This window comes from Salmo salar, unplaced genomic scaffold (genome assembly GCF_965601325.2).
Source record: "Salmo salar unplaced genomic scaffold, fSalSal1 ptg000587l, whole genome shotgun sequence".
Classification (NCBI taxonomy): domain Eukaryota; kingdom Metazoa; phylum Chordata; class Actinopteri; order Salmoniformes; family Salmonidae; genus Salmo; species Salmo salar.
In genome coordinates, this window is record NW_027675427.1 from 1,736,849 (window position 1) to 1,758,240 (window position 21,392).

General features: G+C 47.6%; 1 long non-coding RNA gene across 1 annotated transcript in view; it reads left to right on the forward strand.

Annotated features, from left to right (window-relative positions):
- LOC123733384 (uncharacterized) overlaps positions 1 to 5,586 on the forward strand; it is a 325,585-nt gene extending 319,999 nt beyond the window's left edge. Inside the window, exon 3 of the long non-coding RNA XR_014391537.1 lies at positions 1,159 to 5,586. This is a non-coding gene — a long non-coding RNA (uncharacterized LOC123733384). The remainder of the gene's footprint in view (positions 1 to 1,158) is intronic.
- Positions 5,587 to 21,392: the final 15,806 nt, after the last annotated feature.

Consider the following 21,392-nt stretch of genomic DNA (forward strand, 5'->3'; position numbering starts at 1 on the left):
GACCCTATGATCACTTGGCTACATAGCTGATCCCTGCTGGACTGTTCATTAATCACGGTACTCTGTTTTGTTTATCTGTCGGCCCCAGCCTCGAACTCAGGCCCTGTGTGTAGTTAACTGACCCTCTCTGCCCATTCATCGACACTTTACCTGTTGTTGTTGTCTTAGCTGATTAACTGTTGTCTTACCCGTTGTTGTCTTAGCTAGCTATCCCAATCAACACCTGTGATTGCTTTATGCCTCGCTTTGTCTCTCTAATGTCAATATGCCTTGTATACTGTTGTTTAGGGTAGTTATCATTGTTTTATTTTACTGCGGAGCCCCTAGTCCCACTCAACATGCCTCAGAGAACTCTTTTGTCCGACCTCCCACACATGCGGTGACCTCACCTAGCATAACTGGTGCCTCCAGAGATGCAACCTCTCTTATCATCACTCAACGCCTAGGTTTACCTCCACTGTACCCGCACCCTACCATACCCCTGTCTGTACATTATGCCTTGAATCTATCCTACCACGCCCAGAAATCTGCTCCTTTTATTCTCTGTTCACAACGCATTAGACGACCAATTCTGATAGCCTTTAACCGTACCCTCATCCTACTCCTCTGTTCCTCGGGTGATGTAGAGGTTAACCCAGGCCCTGTGTGTCCCCAGGCGCTCTCATTTGTTGACTTCTGTAACCGTAAAAGCCTTGGTTTCATGCATGTTAACATCAGAAGCCTCCTCCCTAAGTTTGTTTTACTCACTGCTTTAGCACACTCCACCAACCTTGATGTCTTTGCCGTGTCTGAATCCTGGCTTTGGAAGGCCACCAAAAATTCTGAAATTTCCATCCCCAGCTACAACATTTTCCGTCAAGATAGAACTGCCAAAGGGGGAGGAGTTGCAATCTACTGCAGAGATGGCCTGCAGAGTTCTATCATACTTTCCAGGTCTATGCCCAAACAGTTCGAGCTTCTAATTAAAAAAATTAGCTCCCAGCTGTACCCAGCTGTACCCTGGACACCATATGTGAATTGATTGCCCCCCATCTATCTTCAGCATTCGTTCTGTCTGTTACATCTGGAGTATTTCTCTTGTCTTATCCGGTGTCCTGTGTGTATTTAAATATGCTCTCTCTAATTCTCTCTTTCTCTCTTTCTGTCTTTCTCTCGGAGGACCTGAGCCCTAGGACCATGCCTCAGGACTACCTGGTATGATGACTCCTTGCTGTCCCCAGTCCACCTGGCAGTGCTGCTGCTCCAGTTTCAACTGTTCTGCCTGCGGCTATGGAACCCTGACCTGTTCACCGGACGTGCTTGTTGCACCCTCGACAACTACTATGATTATTATTATTTGACCATGCTGGTCATTTATGAACATTTTAACATTTTAACATTTTGACCATGTTCTGTTATAATATCCACCCTGCACAGCCAGAAGAGGACTGGCCACCCCTCATAGCCTGGTTCCTCTCTAGGTTTCTTCCTAGGTTTTTGGCCTTTCTAGGGAGTTTTTCCTAGGGAGTTTTTCCTAGCCACCGTGCTTCTTTCACATGCTTTGCTTGCTGTTTGGTGTTTTAGGCTGGGTTTCTGTACAGCACTTTGAGAATATCAGCTGATGTACGAAGGGCTATATAAAAATAAATTTGATTTGATTTGAAATTTGTTAGGTGACCTAAACTGGCATATCCTTAACACCCCTGGCCATCCTACAATCCAAGCTAGATGCCCTCAATCTCACACAGATAATCAAAGAACCTACCAGGTACAACCCTAAATCCATAAACATGGGCACCCTCATAGATATTATCCTGACGAACTTCCCTCCAAATACACCTCTGCTGTTTTCAGTCAGGATCTCAGCGATTACTGCCTCATTGGCTGCATCCGTTATGGGTTTGCAGTCAAACGACCACCCCTCATCACTGTCAAACGCTCCCTAAAACACTTCTGCAAGCAGGCCTTCCTAATCAACCTGGCCCTGGTCTCCTGGAAGGATATTGACCTCATCCCGTCAGTAGAGGATGCCTGCTTGTTCTTTAATTATAATTTCCTCACCACCTTAAATAAGCATGCCCCTTTCAAAAAATGTAGAACTAAGAACAGATATAGCCCTTGGTTCACTCCAGACCTGACTGCCACTCGACCAGCACAAAAACATCCTGTGGCGTACTGCACTAACAGCTCCCCACCCACCGCAGCTACTTCCCCAAGCCTCCCCAGCTTCTCCTTCACCGAAATTCAGATAGCTGATGTTCTGAAAGAGTTGCAAAACTTGGACCCGTACAAATCAGCTGGGCTTGATAATCTGGACCCTCTCTTTCTAAAATTATCCGCCGCCATTGTGGCAACCCCTATTACTAGTCTTTTCAACCTCTCTTTCGTATCGTCCGAGATTCCTAAAGATTGGAACGCTTCCGCGGTCGTCCCCCTCTTCAAAGGGGGTGACACTCTAGACCCAAACTGTTACTGACCTATATCCATCCTGCCCTGCCTTTCTAAAGTCTTCGAAAGTCAAGTTAACCTCTTACATCTAGACGTTCCGCTAGCGGAACACCTGCTCCAATATCCAATGATGGGCGTGGCGCGAAATACAAATTCCTCTAAAATCCGAAAACTTCCATTTTTCAAACATATGACTATTTTACACCTTTTTAAAGACAAGACTCTCGTTAATCTAACCACACTGTCCGATTTCAAAAAGGCTTTACAGCGAAAGCAAAACATTAGATTATGTCAGCAGAGTACCCAGCCAGAAATAATCAGACACCCATTTTTCAAGCTAGCATATAATGTCACAAAAACCCAGAAGACAGCTAAATGCAGCACTAACCTTTGATGATCTTCATCAGATGACACACCTAGGACATTATGTTATACAATACATGCATGTTTTGTTCAATCAAGTTCATATTTATATCAAAAACCAGCTTTTTACATTAGCATGTGACGTTCAGAACTAGCAAACTAGCAAACTTCCGGGGAATTTACTAACAATTTACTAAATTACTCACAATAAACGTTCACAAAAAGCATTACAATTATTTTAAGAATTATAGATACAGAACTCCTCTATGCACTCGATATGTCCGATTTTAAAATAGCTTTTTGGTGAAAGCACATTTTGCAATATTCTAAGTACATAGCCCGGCCATCACAGGGCTAGCTATTTAGACACCCGGCAAGTTTAGCCTTCACCAAAATCAGATTTACTATAATAAAAATGGTCTTACCTTTCCTGTTCTTCGTCAGAATGCACTCCCAGGACTTCTACTTCAATAACAAATGTTGGTTTGGTCCCAAATAATCCATCGGTATGTCCAACAGCGGCGTTTTGTTCGTGCGTTCTAGACACTATCCGAATGGTAAATCAGGGTCGCGCGCATGGCGCATTTCGTGACAAAAGAATTCTAAATATTCCATTACCGTACTTCGAAGCATGTCAACCGCTGTTTAAAATCAATTTTTATGCAATTTATCTCATAGAAAAGCGATAATATTCCGACCGGGAATCTGCGTGACTGTAAACGGAGGGAAAAACAGAAAGGCGGGGGCGGCCAGTGCTCGCGCCTAAGCCCTTTGTCCTCTGATAGACCACTTAGCAAAAGCGCTCGTGTGTTTCAGCCAGGGCTTTGAATTACGTCATTCAGCTTTTTGCCGCCTTCTGAGAGACCATGTGAGCCGTAGGAAGTGTCACGTTAGAGCAGAGATCATTTGTAATGGATAGAGATGGCAAACAAGTTCAAGAAATGGTCAGACAGGGTACTTCCTGTACAGAATCTTCTCACGTTTTGGCCTGCCAAATGAGTTCTGTTATACTCACAGACACCATTCAAACAGTTTTAGAAACTTTGGAGTGTTTTCTATCCAAAGCTAATAATTATACGCATATTCTAGTTTCTGGGCAGGACTAATAATCAGATTAAATCGGGTACGTTTTTTATCCAGCCGTGAAAATACTGCCCCCTAGCCATAAGAGGTTAACAAACAGATCACTGACCATTTTGAATCCCATCGTACCTTCTCCGCTGTGCAATCCAGTTTCCGAGCTAGTCACAGGTGCACCTCAGCCACGCTCAAGGTACTAAATGATATCATAACCGCCATCGATAAAAGACAGTACTGTGCAGCCGTCTTCATCAACCTGGCCAAGGCTTTCGACTCTGTCAATCACCGTATTCTTATCGGCAGACTCAATAGCCTTGGTTTCTCAAATGACTGACTCCCCTGGTTCACCAGCTACTTCTCAGACAGAGTTCAGTGTGTCAAATCGGAGGGCCTGTTGTCCGGACCTCTGGCAGTCTCTATGGGAGTACCACAGGGTTCAATTCTCGGACCGACTCTTTTCTCTGTATATACCAATGATGTTGCTCTTGCTGCGGGTGATTCTTTGATCAACCTCTACGCAGAAGACACCATTCTGTTTACATCTGGCCCATTCTGTTTACACTGTGTTTGCAAACCTCCAAACGAGCTTCAATGCCATACAACACTCCTTCCATGGCCTCCAACTGCTCTTAAACGCTAGTAGAACTAAATGTATGCTCTTCAACCGATCGCTGCCTGCACCCGCCCATCCAGCATCACTACTCTGGACGTTTCTGACTTAGAATATGTGGACAACTATAAATACCTAGGTGTCTTGCTAGACTGTAAACTCTCCTTCCAGGCTAATATTAAGCATTTCCAATCCAAAATGTAATCTAGAATCGGCTTCCTATTTCGCAACAAAGCCTCTTTCACTCACGCTGCCAAACATACCCTCGTAAAACTGACTATCCTACCGATCCTTGACTTTGGCGATGTCATTTTCAAAATAGCCTCCAACACTCTACTCAGCAAACTGGATGCAGTCTATCACAGTGCCATCCGTTTTGTCACCAAAGCCCCATATACCACCCACCACTGGGACCTGTATGCTCTCGTCGGCTGGCCCTCGCTACATATTCGTCGCCAAACCCACTGGCTCCAGGTCATCTATAAGTCTTTGCTAGGCCGCCTTAACTCAGCTCACTGGTCACCATAGCAACACCCACCCATAGCACGCGCTCCAGCAGGTATATCTCACTGGTCATCCCCAAAGCCAACACCTACTTTGGACACATTTCTTTCCAGTTCTCTGCTGCCAATCACTGGAACGAATTGCAAAAATTTCTGAAGTTGGAGACTTATATCTCCCTCACTAACTTTAAGCATCAGCTATCTGAGCAGCTTACCGATCGCTGCAGCTGTACACAGCCCATCTGTAAATAGCCCATCCAACTGCCTACCTCATCCCCATGTTTTTATTTACTTTCTCTGCTCTTTTGCACACCAGTATTTCTACTTGCACATCATCATCTGCACATCCATCACTTCAGTGTTAAATTGTAATTACTTCGCTACTATGGCCTATTTATTGCTTTTCCTCCGTACTCCAGATTTTTCTATTGTGTTATTGACTGTTCGTTTGTTTATCCCATGTGTAACTCTGTTGTGTTTTTGTCGCACTGCTTTGCTTTATCTTGGCCAGGTCGCAGTTGTAAATGAGAACTTGTTCTCGACTGGCCTACCTGGTTAAATAAAGGTGAAATAAAAAATAAAATCTTAACTTTATTGACAACACCCAAATGGATACTGTCATTAACACGGTTCTTCAATAATTACACACAATTCATAATACTGTAGCAAATATTATATTAAACAGGACATTCAAATGAGCCTTACAATTATAATCCAAAGTAGTGTGAAATGAACTCATCATCAACCTGGAAATGGAGGTTACTCCCCTGAGTTTTCCCCCATTCACATTCAGAATACATTGTGAAAAACTAAAATCTTTGCTCACCATTTTTGCTCCTGGCAGATATACTACATCCATAACTATCGGTTTCTTCATTAGCAGGGAGGAGTTTCTGCAATCAAATTGCCCTCGTGCTGCAATTTTAGCAAACACAGAAAGGGGCCTATATTGGAGACCAATTAGTCGTCTGGCACACTGCTTAGAGTTTCAACAACATGAATAACTTATTTCTAGCCTACAATCATCGATGTCACTACTAATGTGAAAAGAAGACAAAATATGACTATTCCTACTCATTTTAAGACAATTGTCAAATAATTTTAACATTCATTACAGACGTCAATTGTTGTACAACATCATGGCTCCACTGTTGGCATCACCTTTTACAGTGGATTTCCGCTGTTGTGGGCCTTTAATCATCTGTCTGACTTTGTTGTTCACACAGGAGAGAGACGGGACTATCGTGGATCCTCTGGGGAGCCTCAACAACCTCGTGATGCTGAAGAGGCAGAGAAGAGTCTCTCCAGATCAGAACACCTCAATAAACACCTGCAAAGACCCACAGGGAAGAGAACTCACTGCTGCTCTGACTGTGGGAAGAGATTCACCTCATCAGGCATTAAAATTCATCAGAGAACACACACAGGAGAGAAACCTTACAGCTGTGATCAATGTGGGAAGAGTTTTACTTCATCTGGCTCTCTGAATCTACACCAGAGAACACACACAGGAGAGAAACCTTATAGCTGTGATCAATGTGGGAAGAGTTTTGGTCAATCTTGCCATCTGACTCAACACCAGAGAATACACACAGGAGAGAAACCTTATAGCTGTGATCAATGTGGGAAGAGTTTTGGCCAATCTTGCCATCTGACTCAACACCAGAGAATACACACAGGAGAGAAACCTTATAGCTGTGATCAATGTGGGAAGAGTTTTGGTCAATCTAGAGAGCTGACAGTGCACCAGAGAATACACACAGGAGAGAAACCTTATAGCTGTGGTCAATGTGGGAAGAGTTTTGGTCATTCTGGACAGCTGACAGTGCACCAGAGAACACACACAGGAGAGAAATCTTACAGCTGTGATCAATGTGGGATGAGTTATACTACATCTGGCTCTCTGAATCTACACCAGAGAACACACACAGGAGAGAAATCTTATATCTGTGATCAATGTGGGAAGAGTTTTGGTCGATCTTGCCATCTGACTCAACACCAGAGAATACACACAGGAGAGAAACCTTCCAGCTGTGATCAGTGTGGGAATAGTTTTACTACATCTGGCTCTCTGACTTTACACCGGAGAATACACACAGGAGAGAAACCTTATAGCTGTAATCAATGTGGGAAGAGTTTTACTACATCTAGCCAGCTGACTTTACACCAGAGAATACACACAGGAGAGAAACCTTATAGCTGTGGTCAATGTGGGAAGAGTTTTGGTCAATCTAGCCAGCTGACATTACACCAGACAACACACACAGGAGAGAAACCTTATAGTTGTGGTAAATGTGGGAAGAGTTTTTGTCAATCTGGCAATCTGACAGTGCACCAGAGAACACACACAGGGGAGTAATCTTATAGCTGTGATCAATGTGGGAAGAGTTTTGGTCAATCTAGCCAGCTGACATTACACCAGAGAACACACTGTATTGTATATATACAATAAATGTATTGGAGATGAGTTTTGTTTGGGCTCGTTCCAAGGGGACGAGAGTTCTAGAAGCTCGTGAGTTTTAGGATTCTATAGAAAGAGAAAGGATAAAAAAGTATGATTGTATATTATTATTTAGAAATACGTGTAGCCAGTAGACACCATGTTTATATTGTAGAAGGTGAAGCTTTGTAGATGATTACGTGAAATGGAAGTTGTAGAGATCTGAATGATCGGCTATGAAAAGCCAACTGACATTTACTCCTGAGGTGCTGACCTGTTGCACCCTCGACAACCACTGTGATTATTATTATTTGACCCTGCTGGTCATCTATGAACATTTGAACATCTTGGCCATGTTGTGTTCTAATCTCCACCCGGCACAGCCAGAAGAGGACTGGCCACCCCTCATAGCCTGGTTTCTTCCTTGGTTTTGGCCTTTCTAGGGAGTTTTTCCTAGCCACCGTGCTTCTACGCCTGCATTGCTTGCTGTTTGGGGTTTTAGGCTGGGTTTCTGTACAGCACTTTGAGATATCAGCTGATGTAAGAAGGGCTTTATAAATACATTTGATTGATTGATTGTACAACTGAATACATTCAACTGAAATGTGTCTTGGGTGCACTGATTGGTGTCACCTCGTTAGTCAGTATGTGTTACACCTGTGCTGGCTTGTCCATCTCGTTAGTGGGAAGGTGTTTCACCTGAGCTGGTCCAGGTTCTATTTAAGAGTGTCTGGCCCAGTGCTCCAGTTGTCTTGATACATGTGGAGAGTCAACACCTTTAGTTGCTCCACCTTTTTGGTTTGCTTCCTGTCTTTAAGTTTGGTGTGGGTATTTCTTTTGTTTTCCTCTTCTTGGGCAGATTTAGTGGGTCTCATGGTGGGTGTCTTTTAGGTCCCAGTTGTTGTTACTAGTCAACTTCCAGTGGACACCCCCATAGTGTCTTTCAGAGCCCCTCCTAAAAAACAAGTTATATTTTGGGTTGGATATTGCATCATATTGTTGATATTTTAATCAATGGCATTTCCTTACAATGCTCATTAGTCTTTCAGTTGTTATTATTGTTTTTTATCCTCATATTTGTGTACTAAATATTTCAGTTTAATTTTCATAGTTTTTTCCTGTGAAGCCATTGTGTTGCATCCATGTCTGACATGTGCTGTATAAATAAAACTATTGAATGAACCCAATGACTGACCAAGCAACAGACTCTTGGTCCGAAAAACGGTATCAATCCAACTTTTCCAGCCTGCTGAAGGCGTGGTGGAGTGGTAAACACCACCCCCGGCTCTACCAGGGGCTTGAGGTGGTCTCCCACAGCTCTGCTTATGTCATGTTCTGTGGCCTTGCTGTTCCATTTCTTGACTGTCCCTGCAACACAGAAACACATTTAGTTATATTATATAAAACACTCAAAGTAATGGATATGGAGCATCTATGGCCTCAGTTACACCTGGCACCTACATGTGACTTCTGTCATCCGATCACTCCAAGCTGCATTAGGTTCAGATCTACCGGGATGGGCCTTTGACACAGTCAGGCCACTGAATATACATAAGCAATGTAAAGAGATGGGGTGAATGAGGGGAAAAGTACATTTGACACAAATGACCTTCATAATATCAAAGAACAAATGTGTGTGTCTGAGGGGAAATTAACTTTCATACAGCCAAAAGGAGTGAGAAATTACACCAATATCAGTGGACAATTTGCACTAATGTAAATGAACATAGATGGAACATATTCCCTTTTGCTGACGTGATGAACCACTAAGGGGACATAAATATTTACCATCTAAACCATGTGTGACCTCTCACCTCTCTGGCTGTAGAAGTGTTCTTCCTAACCAGTCCCTCAACAGCTCTCTGACTGAGCTCCACCCTCACTGGGTCTTCAGAGGAGAGGAAGGCTGAGGAGGGATGGAAGGATGAATGGATCAGTCAGTCAATAATGTGTAGAGCTGCTGTCTATGCTGTCTGACAAAATCACTATTTTAGTAGTTCGTTAAAGTAAATAAGGCTTTATGACTGCTGAATACCAACTATCAATCACTTACATCATGTATTTCCAGGTAGAGATACATCCTTGGGACGTCCCTAGCCTGTTGAAGTTGACTTTTAAAATGGTTAAGGTAGGGGTTAGGGTTAAGTTTAGGGTAGGGATGTCCCAAGGATCCCAGATAGCATTGACCATTGTGCATTCTTCTGTCTCTTTTACATAGCAGGTGATGGGTTCTGAACTTGAAAATATGAAATATCCTTATTCATGTCACTGTTTGAGAGAAGGGGATGTAGAACGTTTACATTCTGTCAGAATGTGTTATTGTTAGACGTCAGGGATCCTATGGAAGGAGAAGGACCACAGTCTGGAACAAGTCAACAGGACAGCCGTGAGGTGGGGAGGAGAAGGACCACAGTCTGGAACAAGTCAACAGGACAGCCGTGAGGTGGGGAGGAGAAGGGCCACAGTCTGGAACAAGTCAACAGGACAGCCGTGAGGTGGGGAGGAGAAGGACCACAGTCTGGAACAAGTCAACAGGACAGCCGTGAGGTGGGGAGGAGAAGGACCACAGTCTGGAACAAGTTAACAGGACAGCCGTGAGGTGGGGAGGAGAAGGGCCACAGTCTGGAACAAGTCAACAGGACAGCCGTGAGGTGGGGAGGAGAAGGACCACAGTCTGGAACAAGTCAACAGGACAGCCGTGAGGTGGGGAGGAGAAGGACCACAGTCTGGAACAAGTCAACAGGACAGCCGTGAGGTGGGGAGGAGAAGGACCACAGTCTGGAACAAGTCAACAGGACAGCCGTGAGGTGGGGAGGAGAAGGGCCACAGTCTGGAACAAGTCAACAGGACAGCCGTGAGGTGGGGAGGAGAAGGACCACAGTCTGGAACAAGTCAACAGGACAGCTGTGAGGTGGGGAGGAGAAGGGCCACAGTCTGGAACAAGTCAACAGGACAGCCGTGAGGTGGGGAGGAGAAGGGCCACAGACTGGAACAAGTCAACAGGACAGCCGTGAGGTGGGGAGGAGAAGGGCCACAGTCTGGAACAAGTCAACAGGACAGCCGTGAGGTGGGGAGGAGAAGGGCCACAGTCTGGAACAAGTCAACAGGACAGCCGTGAGGTGGGGAGGAGAAGGGCCACAGTCTGGAACAAGTCAACAGGACAGCCGTGAGGTGGGGAGGAGAAGGGCCACAGTCTGGAACAAGTCAACAGGACAGCCGTGAGGTGGGGAGGAGAAGGGCCACAGTCTGGAACAACTCAACAGGACAGCCGTGAGGTGGGGAGGAGAAGGACCACAGTCTGGAACAAGTCAACAGGACAGCCGTGAGGTGGGGAGGAGAAGGGCCACAGTCTGGAACAAGTCAACAGGACAGCCGTGAGGTGGGGAGGAGAAGGGCCACAGTCTGGAACAAGTCAACAGGACAGCCGTGAGGTGGGGAGGAGAAGGGCCACAGTCTGGAACAAGTCAACAGGACAGCCGTGAGGTGGGGAGGAGAAGGGCCACAGTCTGGAACAAGTCAACAGGACAGCCGTGAGGTGGGGAGGAGAAGGACCACAGTCTGGAACAAGTCAACAGGACAGCCGTGAGGTGGGGAGGAGAAGGGCCACAGTCTGGAACAAGTCAACAGGACAGCCGTGAGGTGGGGAGGAGAAGGGCCACAGTCTGGAACAAGTCAACAGGACAGCCGTGAGGTGGGGAGGAGAAGGACCACAGTCTGGAACAAGTCAACAGGACAGCCGTGAGGTGGGGAGGAGAAGGACCACAGTCTGGAACAAGTCAACAGGACAGCCGTGAGGTGGGGAGGAGAAGGACCACAGTCTGGAACAAGTCAACAGGACAGCCGTGAGGTGGGGAGGAGAAGGACCACAGTCTGGAACAAGTCAACAGGACAGCCGTGAGGTGGTGGGGAGGAGAAGGGCCACAGTCTGGAACAAGTCAACAGGACAGCCGTGAGGTGGTGGGGAGGAGAAGGGCCACAGTCTGGAACAAGTCAACAGGACAGCCGTGAGGTGGGGAGGAGAAGGACCACAGTCTGGAACAAGTTAACAGGACAGCCGTGAGGTGGGGAGGAGAAGGACCACAGTCTGGAACAAGTCAACAGGACAGCCGTGAGGTGGGGAGGAGAAGGACCACAGTCTGGAACAAGTCAACAGGACAGCCGTGAGGTGGGGAGGAGAAGGACCACAGTCTGGAACAAGTCAACAGGACAGCCGTGAGGTGGGGAGGAGAAGGACCACAGTCTGGAACAAGTCAACAGGACAGCCGTGAGGTGGGGAGGAGAAGGACCACAGTCTGGAACAAGTCAACAGGACAGCTGTGAGGTGGGGAGGAGAAGGACCACAGTCTGGAACAAGTCAACAGGACAGCTGTGAGGTGGGGAGGAGAAGGACCACAGTCTGGAACAAGTCAACAGGACAGCCGTGAGGTGGGGAGGAGAAGGGCCACAGTCTGGAACAAGTCAACAGGACAGCCGTGAGGTGGGGAAGAGAAGGGCCACAGTCTGGAACAAGTCAACAGGACAGCCGTGAGGTGGGGAGGAGAAGGACCACAGTCTGGAACAAGTCAACAGGACAGCCGTGAGGTGGGGAGGAGAAGGGCCACAGTCTGGAACAAGTCAACAGGACAGCCGTGAGGTGGGGAGGAGAAGGACCACAGTCTGGAACAAGTCAACAGGACAGCCGTGAGGTGGGGAGGAGAAGGACCACAGTCTGGAACAAGTCAACAGGACAGCCGTGAGGTGGGGAGGAGAAGGACCACAGTCTGGAACAAGTCAACAGGACAGCCGTGAGGTGGGGAGGAGAAGGGCCACAGTCTGGAACAAGTCAACAGGACAGCCGTGAGGTGGGGAGGAGAAGGGCCACAGTCTGGAACAAGTCAACAGGACAGCCGTGAGGTGGGGAGGAGAAGGGCCACAGTCTGGAACAAGTCAACAGGACAGCCGTGAGGTGGGGAGGAGAAGGGCCACAGTCTGGAACAAGTTAACAGGACAGCCGTGAGGTGGGGAGGAGAAGGACCACAGTCTGGAACAAGTCAACAGGACAGCCGTGAGGTGGGGAGGAGAAGGGCCACAGTCTGGAACAAGTCAACAGGACAGCCGTGAGGTGGGGAGGAGAAGGACCACAGTCTGGAACAAGTCAACAGGACAGCCGTGAGGTGGGGAGGAGAAGGACCACAGTCTGGAACAAGTCAACAGGACAGCCGTGAGGTGGTGGGGAGGAGAAGGGCCACAGTCTGGAACAAGTCAACAGGACAGCCGTGAGGTGGTGGGGAGGAGAAGGGCCACAGTCTGGAACAAGTCAACAGGACAGCCGTGAGGTGGGGAGGAGAAGGGCCACAGTCTGGAACAAGTCAACAGGACAGCCGTGAGGTGGGGAGGAGAAGGACCACAGTCTGGAACAAGTCAACAGGACAGCCGTGAGGTGGGGAGGAGAAGGGCCACAGTCTGGAACAAGTCAACAGGACAGCCGTGAGGTGGGGAGGAGAAGGGCCACAGACTGGAACAAGTCAACAGGACAGCCGTGAGGTGGGGAGGAGAAGGGCCACAGTCTGGAACAAGTCAACAGGACAGCCGTGAGGTGGGGAGGAGAAGGGCCACAGTCTGGAACAAGTCAACAGGACAGCCGTGAGGTGGGGAGGAGAAGGGCCACAGTCTGGAACAAGTCAACAGGACAGCCGTGAGGTGGGGAGGAGAAGGGCCACAGTCTGGAACAAGTCAACAGGACAGCCGTGAGGTGGGGAGGAGAAGGGCCACAGTCTGGAACAAGTCAACAGGACAGCCGTGAGGTGGGGAGGAGAAGGGCCACAGTCTGGAACAAGTCAACAGGACAGCCGTGAGGTGGGGAGGAGAAGGGCCACAGTCTGGAACAAGTCAACAGGACAGCCGTGAGGTGGGGAGGAGAAGGGCCACAGTCTGGAACAAGTCAACAGGACAGCCGTGAGGTGGGGAGGAGAAGGGCCACAGTCTGGAACAAGTCAACAGGACAGCCGTGAGGTGGGGAGGAGAAGGACCACAGTCTGGAACAAGTCAACAGGACAGCCGTGAGGTGGGGAGGAGAAGGACCACAGTCTGGAACAAGTCAACAGGACAGCCGTGAGGTGGGGAGGAGAAGGACCACAGTCTGGAACAAGTCAACAGGACAGCCGTGAGGTGGGGAGGAGAAGGACCACAGTCTGGAACAAGTCAACAGGACAGCCGTGAGGTGGTGGGGAGGAGAAGGGCCACAGTCTGGAACAAGTCAACAGGACAGCCGTGAGGTGGTGCGGAGGAGAAGGGCCACAGTCTGGAACAAGTCAACAGGACAGCCGTGAGGTGGGGAGGAGAAGGACCACAGTCTGGAACAAGTTAACAGGACAGCCGTGAGGTGGGGAGGAGAAGGACCACAGTCTGGAACAAGTCAACAGGACAGCCGTGAGGTGGGGAGGAGAAGGACCACAGTCTGGAACAAGTCAACAGGACAGCCGTGAGGTGGGGAGGAGAAGGACCACAGTCTGGAACAAGTCAACAGGACAGCCGTGAGGTGGGGAGGAGAAGGACCACAGTCTGGAACAAGTCAACAGGACAGCCGTGAGGTGGGGAGGAGAAGGACCACAGTCTGGAACAAGTCAACAGGACAGCCGTGAGGTGGGGAGGAGAAGGACCACAGTCTGGAACAAGTCAACAGGACAGCCGTGAGGTGGGGAGGAGAAGGGCCACAGTCTGGAACAAGTCAACAGGACAGCCGTGAGGTGGGGAAGAGAAGGGCCACAGTCTGGAACAAGTCAACAGGACAGCCGTGAGGTGGGGAGGAGAAGGACCACAGTCTGGAACAAGTCAACAGGACAGCCGTGAGGTGGGGAGGAGAAGGGCCACAGTCTGGAACAAGTCAACAGGACAGCCGTGAGGTGGGGAGGAGAAGGACCACAGTCTGGAACAAGTCAACAGGACAGCCGTGAGGTGGGGAGGAGAAGGACCACAGTCTGGAACAAGTCAACAGGACAGCCGTGAGGTGGGGAGGAGAAGGGCCACAGTCTGGAACAAGTCAACAGGACAGCCGTGAGGTGGGGAGGAGAAGGGCCACAGTCTGGAACAAGTCAACAGGACAGCCGTGAGGTGGGGAGGAGAAGGACCACAGTCTGGAACAAGTCAACAGGACAGCCGTGAGGTGGGGAGGAGAAGGGCCACAGTCTGGAACAAGTTAACAGGACAGCCGTGAGGTGGGGAGGAGAAGGGCCACAGTCTGGAACAAGTCAACAGGACAGCCGTGAGGTGGGGAGGAGAAGGGCCACAGTCTGGAACAAGTCAACAGGACAGCCGTGAGGTGGGGAGGAGAAGGGCCACAGTCTGGAACAAGTCAACAGGACAGCCGTGAGGTGGTGGGGAGGAGAAGGGCCACAGTCTGGAACAAGTCAACAGGACAGCCGTGAGGTGGTGGGGAGGAGAAGGGCCACAGTCTGGAACAAGTCAACAGGACAGCCGTGAGGTGGTGGGGAGGAGAAGGGCCACAGTCTGGAACAAGTCAACAGGACAGCCGTGAGGTGGTGGGGAGGAGAAGGGCCACAGTCTGGAACAAGTCAACAGGACAGCCGTGAGGTGGGGAGGAGAAGGGCCACAGTCTGGAACAAGTCAACAGGACAGCCGTGAGGTGGGGAGGAGAAGGACCACAGTCTGGAACAAGTCAACAGGACAGCCGTGAGGTGGGGAGGAGAAGGACCACAGTCTGGAACAAGTCAACAGGACAGCCGTGAGGTGGTGGGGAGGAGAAGGGCCACAGTCTGGAACAAGTCAACAGGACAGCCGTGAGGTGGGGAGGAGAAGGACCACAGTCTGGAACAAGTCAACAGGACAGCCGTGAGGTGGGGAGGAGAAGGACCACAGTCTGGAACAAGTCAACAGGACAGCCGTGAGGTGGGGAGGAGAAGGACCACAGTCTGGAACAAGTCAACAGGACAGCCGTGAGGTGGGGAGGAGAAGGACCACAGTCTGGAACAAGTCAACAGGACAGCCGTGAGGTGGGGAGGAGAAGGACCACAGTCTGGAACAAGTCAACAGGACAGCCGTGAGGTGGGGAGGAGAAGGGCCACAGTCTGGAACAAGTCAACAGGACAGCCGTGAGGTGGGGAGGAGAAGGGCCACAGTCTGGAACAAGTCAACAGGACAGCCGTGAGGTGGGGAGGAGAAGGGCCACAGTCTGGAACAAGTCAACAGGACAGCCGTGAGGTGGTGGGGAGGAGAAGGACCACAGTCTGGAACAAGTCAACAGGACAGCCGTGAGGTGGTGGGGAGGAGAAGGACCACAGTCTGGAACAAGTCAACAGGACAGCCGTGAGGTGGGGAGGAGAAGGGCCACAGTCTGGAACAAGTCAACAGGACAGCCGTGAGGTGGTGGGGAGGAGAAGGACCACAGTCTGGAACAAGTCAACAGGACAGCCGTGAGGTGGTGGGGAGGAGAAGGACCACAGTCTGGAACAAGTCAACAGGACAGCCGTGAGGTGGGGAGGAGAAGGACCACAGTCTGGAACAAGTCAACAGGACAGCCGTGAGGTGGGGAGGAGAAGGACCACAGTCTGGAACAAGTCAACAGGACAGCCGTGAGGTGGGGAGGAGAAGGGCCACAGTCTGGAACAAGTCAACAGGACAGCCGTGAGGTGGGGAGGAGAAGGGCCACAGTCTGGAACAAGTCAACAGGACAGCCGTGAGGTGGGGAGGAGAAGGACCACAGTCTGGAACAAGTCAACAGGACAGCCGTGAGGTGGGGAGGAGAAGGACCACAGTCTGGAACAAGTCATCAGGACAGCCGTGAGGTGGGGAGGAGAAGGACCACAGTCTGGAACAAGTCATCAGGACAGCCGTGAGGTGGTGGGGAGGAGAAGGACCACAGTCTGGAACAAGTCAACAGGACAGCCGTGAGGTGGTGGGGAGGAGAAGGACCACAGTCTGGAACAAGTCAACAGGACAGCCGTGAGGTGGGGAGGAGAAGGGCCACAGTCTGGAACAAGTCAACAGGACAGCCGTGAGGTGGGGAGGAGAAGGACCACAGTCTGGAACAAGTCAACAGGACAGCCGTGAGGTGGGGAGGAGAAGGGCCACAGTCTGGAACAAGTCAACAGGACAGCCGTGAGGTGGGGAGGAGAAGGGCCACAGTCTGGAACAAGTCAACAGGACAGCCGTGAGGTGGGGAGGAGAAGGGCCACAGTCTGGAACAAGTCATCAGGACAGCCGTGAGGTGGGGAGGAGTGAGGAATTTAGGCTGAGGTCAGGTCAGGTCAAGTGAGGAAGAACTCATGTGACTAAAGTTCTACCTAGCAACAGAGGTGTAATTCAACATCAGTTCACCGTCTCACCTCATACTGTATTGGAGCTGCAGCAGCTTCTACTAACGTTAGCTTCGTTAACTAACTAAGGACGGTGACCTGTCCAGACGAGATGTTACAACGAACTGAATCGTCAATGGAGGTCTTCCTCTTTATATAGGCTGCTACAGCATGCAATACTATTAACTCACAAGGGGGCATAACGTGACATGGACAATACTATCCCATTTTGGAAACGTTACATGGACAATACTATCCCATTTTGGAAACGTTACATGTACAATACTATCCCATTTTGGAAACGTTACATGTACAATACTATACCATTTTGGAAACGTTACATGTACAATACTATCCCATTTTGGAAATGTTACATGTACAATAATATCCCATTTTGGAAACGTTACATGGACAATACTATCCCATTTTGGAAACGTTACATGTACAATACTATCCCATTTTGGAAACATTACATGTACAATACTATCCCATTTTTGAAATGTTACATGTACAATACTATACCATTTTGGAAACGTTACATGGACAATACTATCCCATTTTGGAAACGTTACATGTACAATACTATCCCATTTTGGAAACGTTACATGTACAACACTATCCCATTTTGGAAACGTTACATGTACAATACTATCCCATTTTGGAAACGTTACATGTACAATACTATCCCATTTTGGAAACGTTACATGTACAATACTATCCCATTTTGGAAACGTTACATGTACAATACTATACCATTTTGGAAACGTTACATGTACAATACTATCCCATTTTGGAAATGTTACATGTACAATAATATCCCATTTTGGAAACGTTACATGGACAATACTATCCCATTTTGGAAACGTTACATGTACAATACTATCCCATTTTGGAAACATTACATGTACAATACTATCCCATTTTTGAAATGTTACATGTACAATACTATACCATTTTGGAAACGTTACATGGACAATACTATCCCATTTTGGAAACGTTACATGTACAATACTATCCCATTTTGGAAACGTTACATGTACAACACTATCCCATTTTGGAAACGTTACATGTACAATACTATCCCATTTTGGAAACGTTACATGTACAATACTATCCCATTTTGGAAACGTTACATGTACAATACTATACCATTTTGGAAACGTTACATGTACAATACTATCCCATTTTGGAAACGTTACATGTACAATACTATACCATTTTGGAAACGTTACATGGACAATACTATCCCATTTTGGAAACGTTACATGTACAATACTATCCTATTTTGGAAACGTTACATGTACAATACTATCCCATTTTGAAAACGTTACATGTCCAATACTACCCCATTTTGGAAACGTTACATGTACAATACTATCCCATTTTGGAAACGTTACATGTCCGCCCCCTTGTGGAGGGAAATTAATATCTTGATGGTAGCTGTAGATGGGATTCAAATGCATAATGGTATTAATACAGTGTCTAGACTACCTCTTTTGTATAAATGCCCTTCAGAATCCAAACACAGTATTGCCATGCAGCAAAATGTTGCGTATAATCTTTCAAGTCAGCCTGATAAAATATTGAACAATTTGTGTACAAAGATATCTTGAAATGTGATATTATGCCTGTATGGCAGTACTGTTACTGTATGGCAGTACTGTATTGGCTAGTGCTTTCTCCAATATGTTCTTCTATTTTACATTCCATTGTATGTCGATGTCATTTATCTTTCAATATTTACTTAATATATATATTTGTTTTTTTTAAAGACTATTCTTTGACACATTTTCTCTTCCTTTGAAACTCTTATAGGACAGAACATGGACACAATGCAATTGGGATCAAGAAGAAGGTACAGATATGTTGTAGGACAGCTGCATTGAAGTGTACATTTAACCTACATAGCAGTCAATACAAACTGACATCTATTAGCATACAAATGTGTGCAAATGATCTTTTCAGATCTTCTCAGAAATGAATCAAGTCCATGGAATGGATATAGACAAAAAGATAATTCAAGGACTATCAGAGGTAGAGAGGCGAGGCAGGGGTGAGGACATCATCCTGCTATTTTGACAGTCCCTGAAGGACAATACAGAAGAGGTATCTGCTCTTATTCCTTCCCTTTCTCTAATGAATTTTCTAGTAAAATTAGCAAGTGTAGTAAGATCATTGCTTTACTTTACTAGGACTGGAGACCACAGCAGTGATTCTGCTCTTGCCCTACCTCTTCAATGAGGACCCGAGTGGCCTTTATGTCCGTGACAAGGTATGCCTATGCACCAATCATCTGTTTCTTCATAAACATAGGTGTGCATGCTTATATAAAACTACAGCTGAACATTTGTTATGTGCTTTGTTAATTGTTTGTGTATTAATCTTTTCTTACTTTTGTTGACACAGATTTCACCGCTCTTCACTCCTTTACTGCACATCGGTGGAAATCCATTCCACCATGAGAGTGAAATCCCGCTGGCCTTTGATGGGGAGAACATCCAGGCCCTCGAGGACGTCCCCATGGGACTTGGGGCTCTGCTACGGCTGGATTTTTTATTTTCCCTTCAATTTCCCAAAAATTTCAGAAAAACACTTATGTTCTTTAGTTAATGTGTTCTGGGGATAAGAGAAGTTGGGGTGAAGTTACCAGGGCATATATATATTATACACACATACAATTCATCATATTTTCATATATTCACAGAATCCATATAAAACGTAAGAAATTCTCAGGTAGTCACGACAACCATTCCATTTGCTTTTTCAGGGACTCTCCATAGCAACGAAGCATCTCTCCAAACATCCTCCCAGCAGAACCAAAAATAAACTTTAGTTTCCCAGACAATGACCATGGGATCCTCAACGGTTCTCTAACCTCCCAGAGACCACGGCAAAATCAAGCCTCCCAGGAACTACAGACCTTCCGCTGCTTTCTAAAATATCATCCCGCTCTCAATACCACCCCAGTTTGTATATGTTACCATCTAGACGGCAGATTAAGACTCATTTCCACATTCACACAACTCTCATATCACAGTCACACAATGCTATTCCCAAACAAACCTAATCAATTAGTTGTTTTCCAACAATATTTTAACCTGCAGGAATATTTTCACATTTCTATGTCATGGTCAGTTCCTAGGATAATGTAACTCATACATTTACATCTTTCAATACTTCTAAAATGGGGTCCAGGTTTAAAATAATTACAGGTGCACCTTACCATCTTATACTATATCATAAATGGTCTTAACTAGTAAACACAGATTCTAGTTTTCATCCAGTTCACACAGATAGCTGACTCAGCCTCAGAGCCTTCTGACTGGGCCCTGTTTACACCTCCACACAGGAATACACACTCAGAGCCTCCTGACTGGGCCCTGTTTACACCTCCACACAGGAATGCACACTCAGAGCCTCCTGACTGGGCCCTGTTTACACCTACACACAGGAATACACACTCAGAGCCTCCTGACTGGGCCCTGTTTACACCTCCACACAGGAATACACACTCAGAGCCTCCTGACTGGGCCCTGTTTACACCTCCACACAGGAATACACACTCAGAGCCTACTGACTGGGCCCTGTTTACACCTCCACACAGGAATACACACTCAGAGCCTCCTGACTGGGCCCTGTTTACACCTCCACACAGGAATACACACTCAGAGCCTACTGACTGGGCCCTGTTTACACCTCCACACAGGAATACACACTCAGAGCCTCCTGACTGGGCCCTGTTTACACCTCCACACAGGAATACACACTCAGAGCCTCCTGACTGGGCCCCGTTTACACCTCCACACAGGAATACACACTCAGAGCCTCCTGACTGGGCCCTGTTTACACCTCCACACAGGAATACACACTCAGAGCCTACTGACTGGGCCCTGTTTACACCTCCACACAGGAATACACACTCAGAGCCTCCTGACTGGGCCCTGTTTACACCTCCACACAGGAATACACACTCAGAGCCTACTGACTGGGCCCTGTTTACACCTCCACACAGGAATACACACTCAGAGCCTCCTGACTGGGCCCTGTTTACACCTCCACACAGGAATACACACTCAGAGCCTCCTGACTGGGCCCCGTTTACACCTCCACACAGGAACACACACTCAGAGCCTACTGACTGGGCCCTGTTTACACCTCCACACAGGAACACACACTCAGAGCCTCCTGACTGGGCCCTGTTTACACCTCCACACAGGAATACACACTCAGAGCCTACGAGGCTTTTCTAAAAACTCCACTTTGCGTGTTTCGCTCACTTTTTTTTTAAACTACGTTCGAGATGTGGTATCCACTCGGCTCGCTGCCTCTCAGATCAAAGATGGGTCCATCTGCTCCGTTCCTGAAGTGTGGTCTCCCTGAGATCCCAAGTTAGAGGGATCCCTGGAGCACCATTTACCCAGGTCACCAGGAGCGGTCACCAAGTGAAGATTCACATCCCCATCGCCAAATGTGGTGGTTAATTTCTTTAATATCAATTGAGGAGACAAACTTATCACACAAGTCAGAGTTATTCTTAAACTAAATCTTTATTCACTTATAAGACAGCAGGTCAACACAACGTACACATAGAAAGTGAATCAATTGAGTGCCCTATGATAATGATGGCTGGTGGAACCACGGGACAAAAGTACAAAGGTCTTTTATAGCCCTTTTAACCT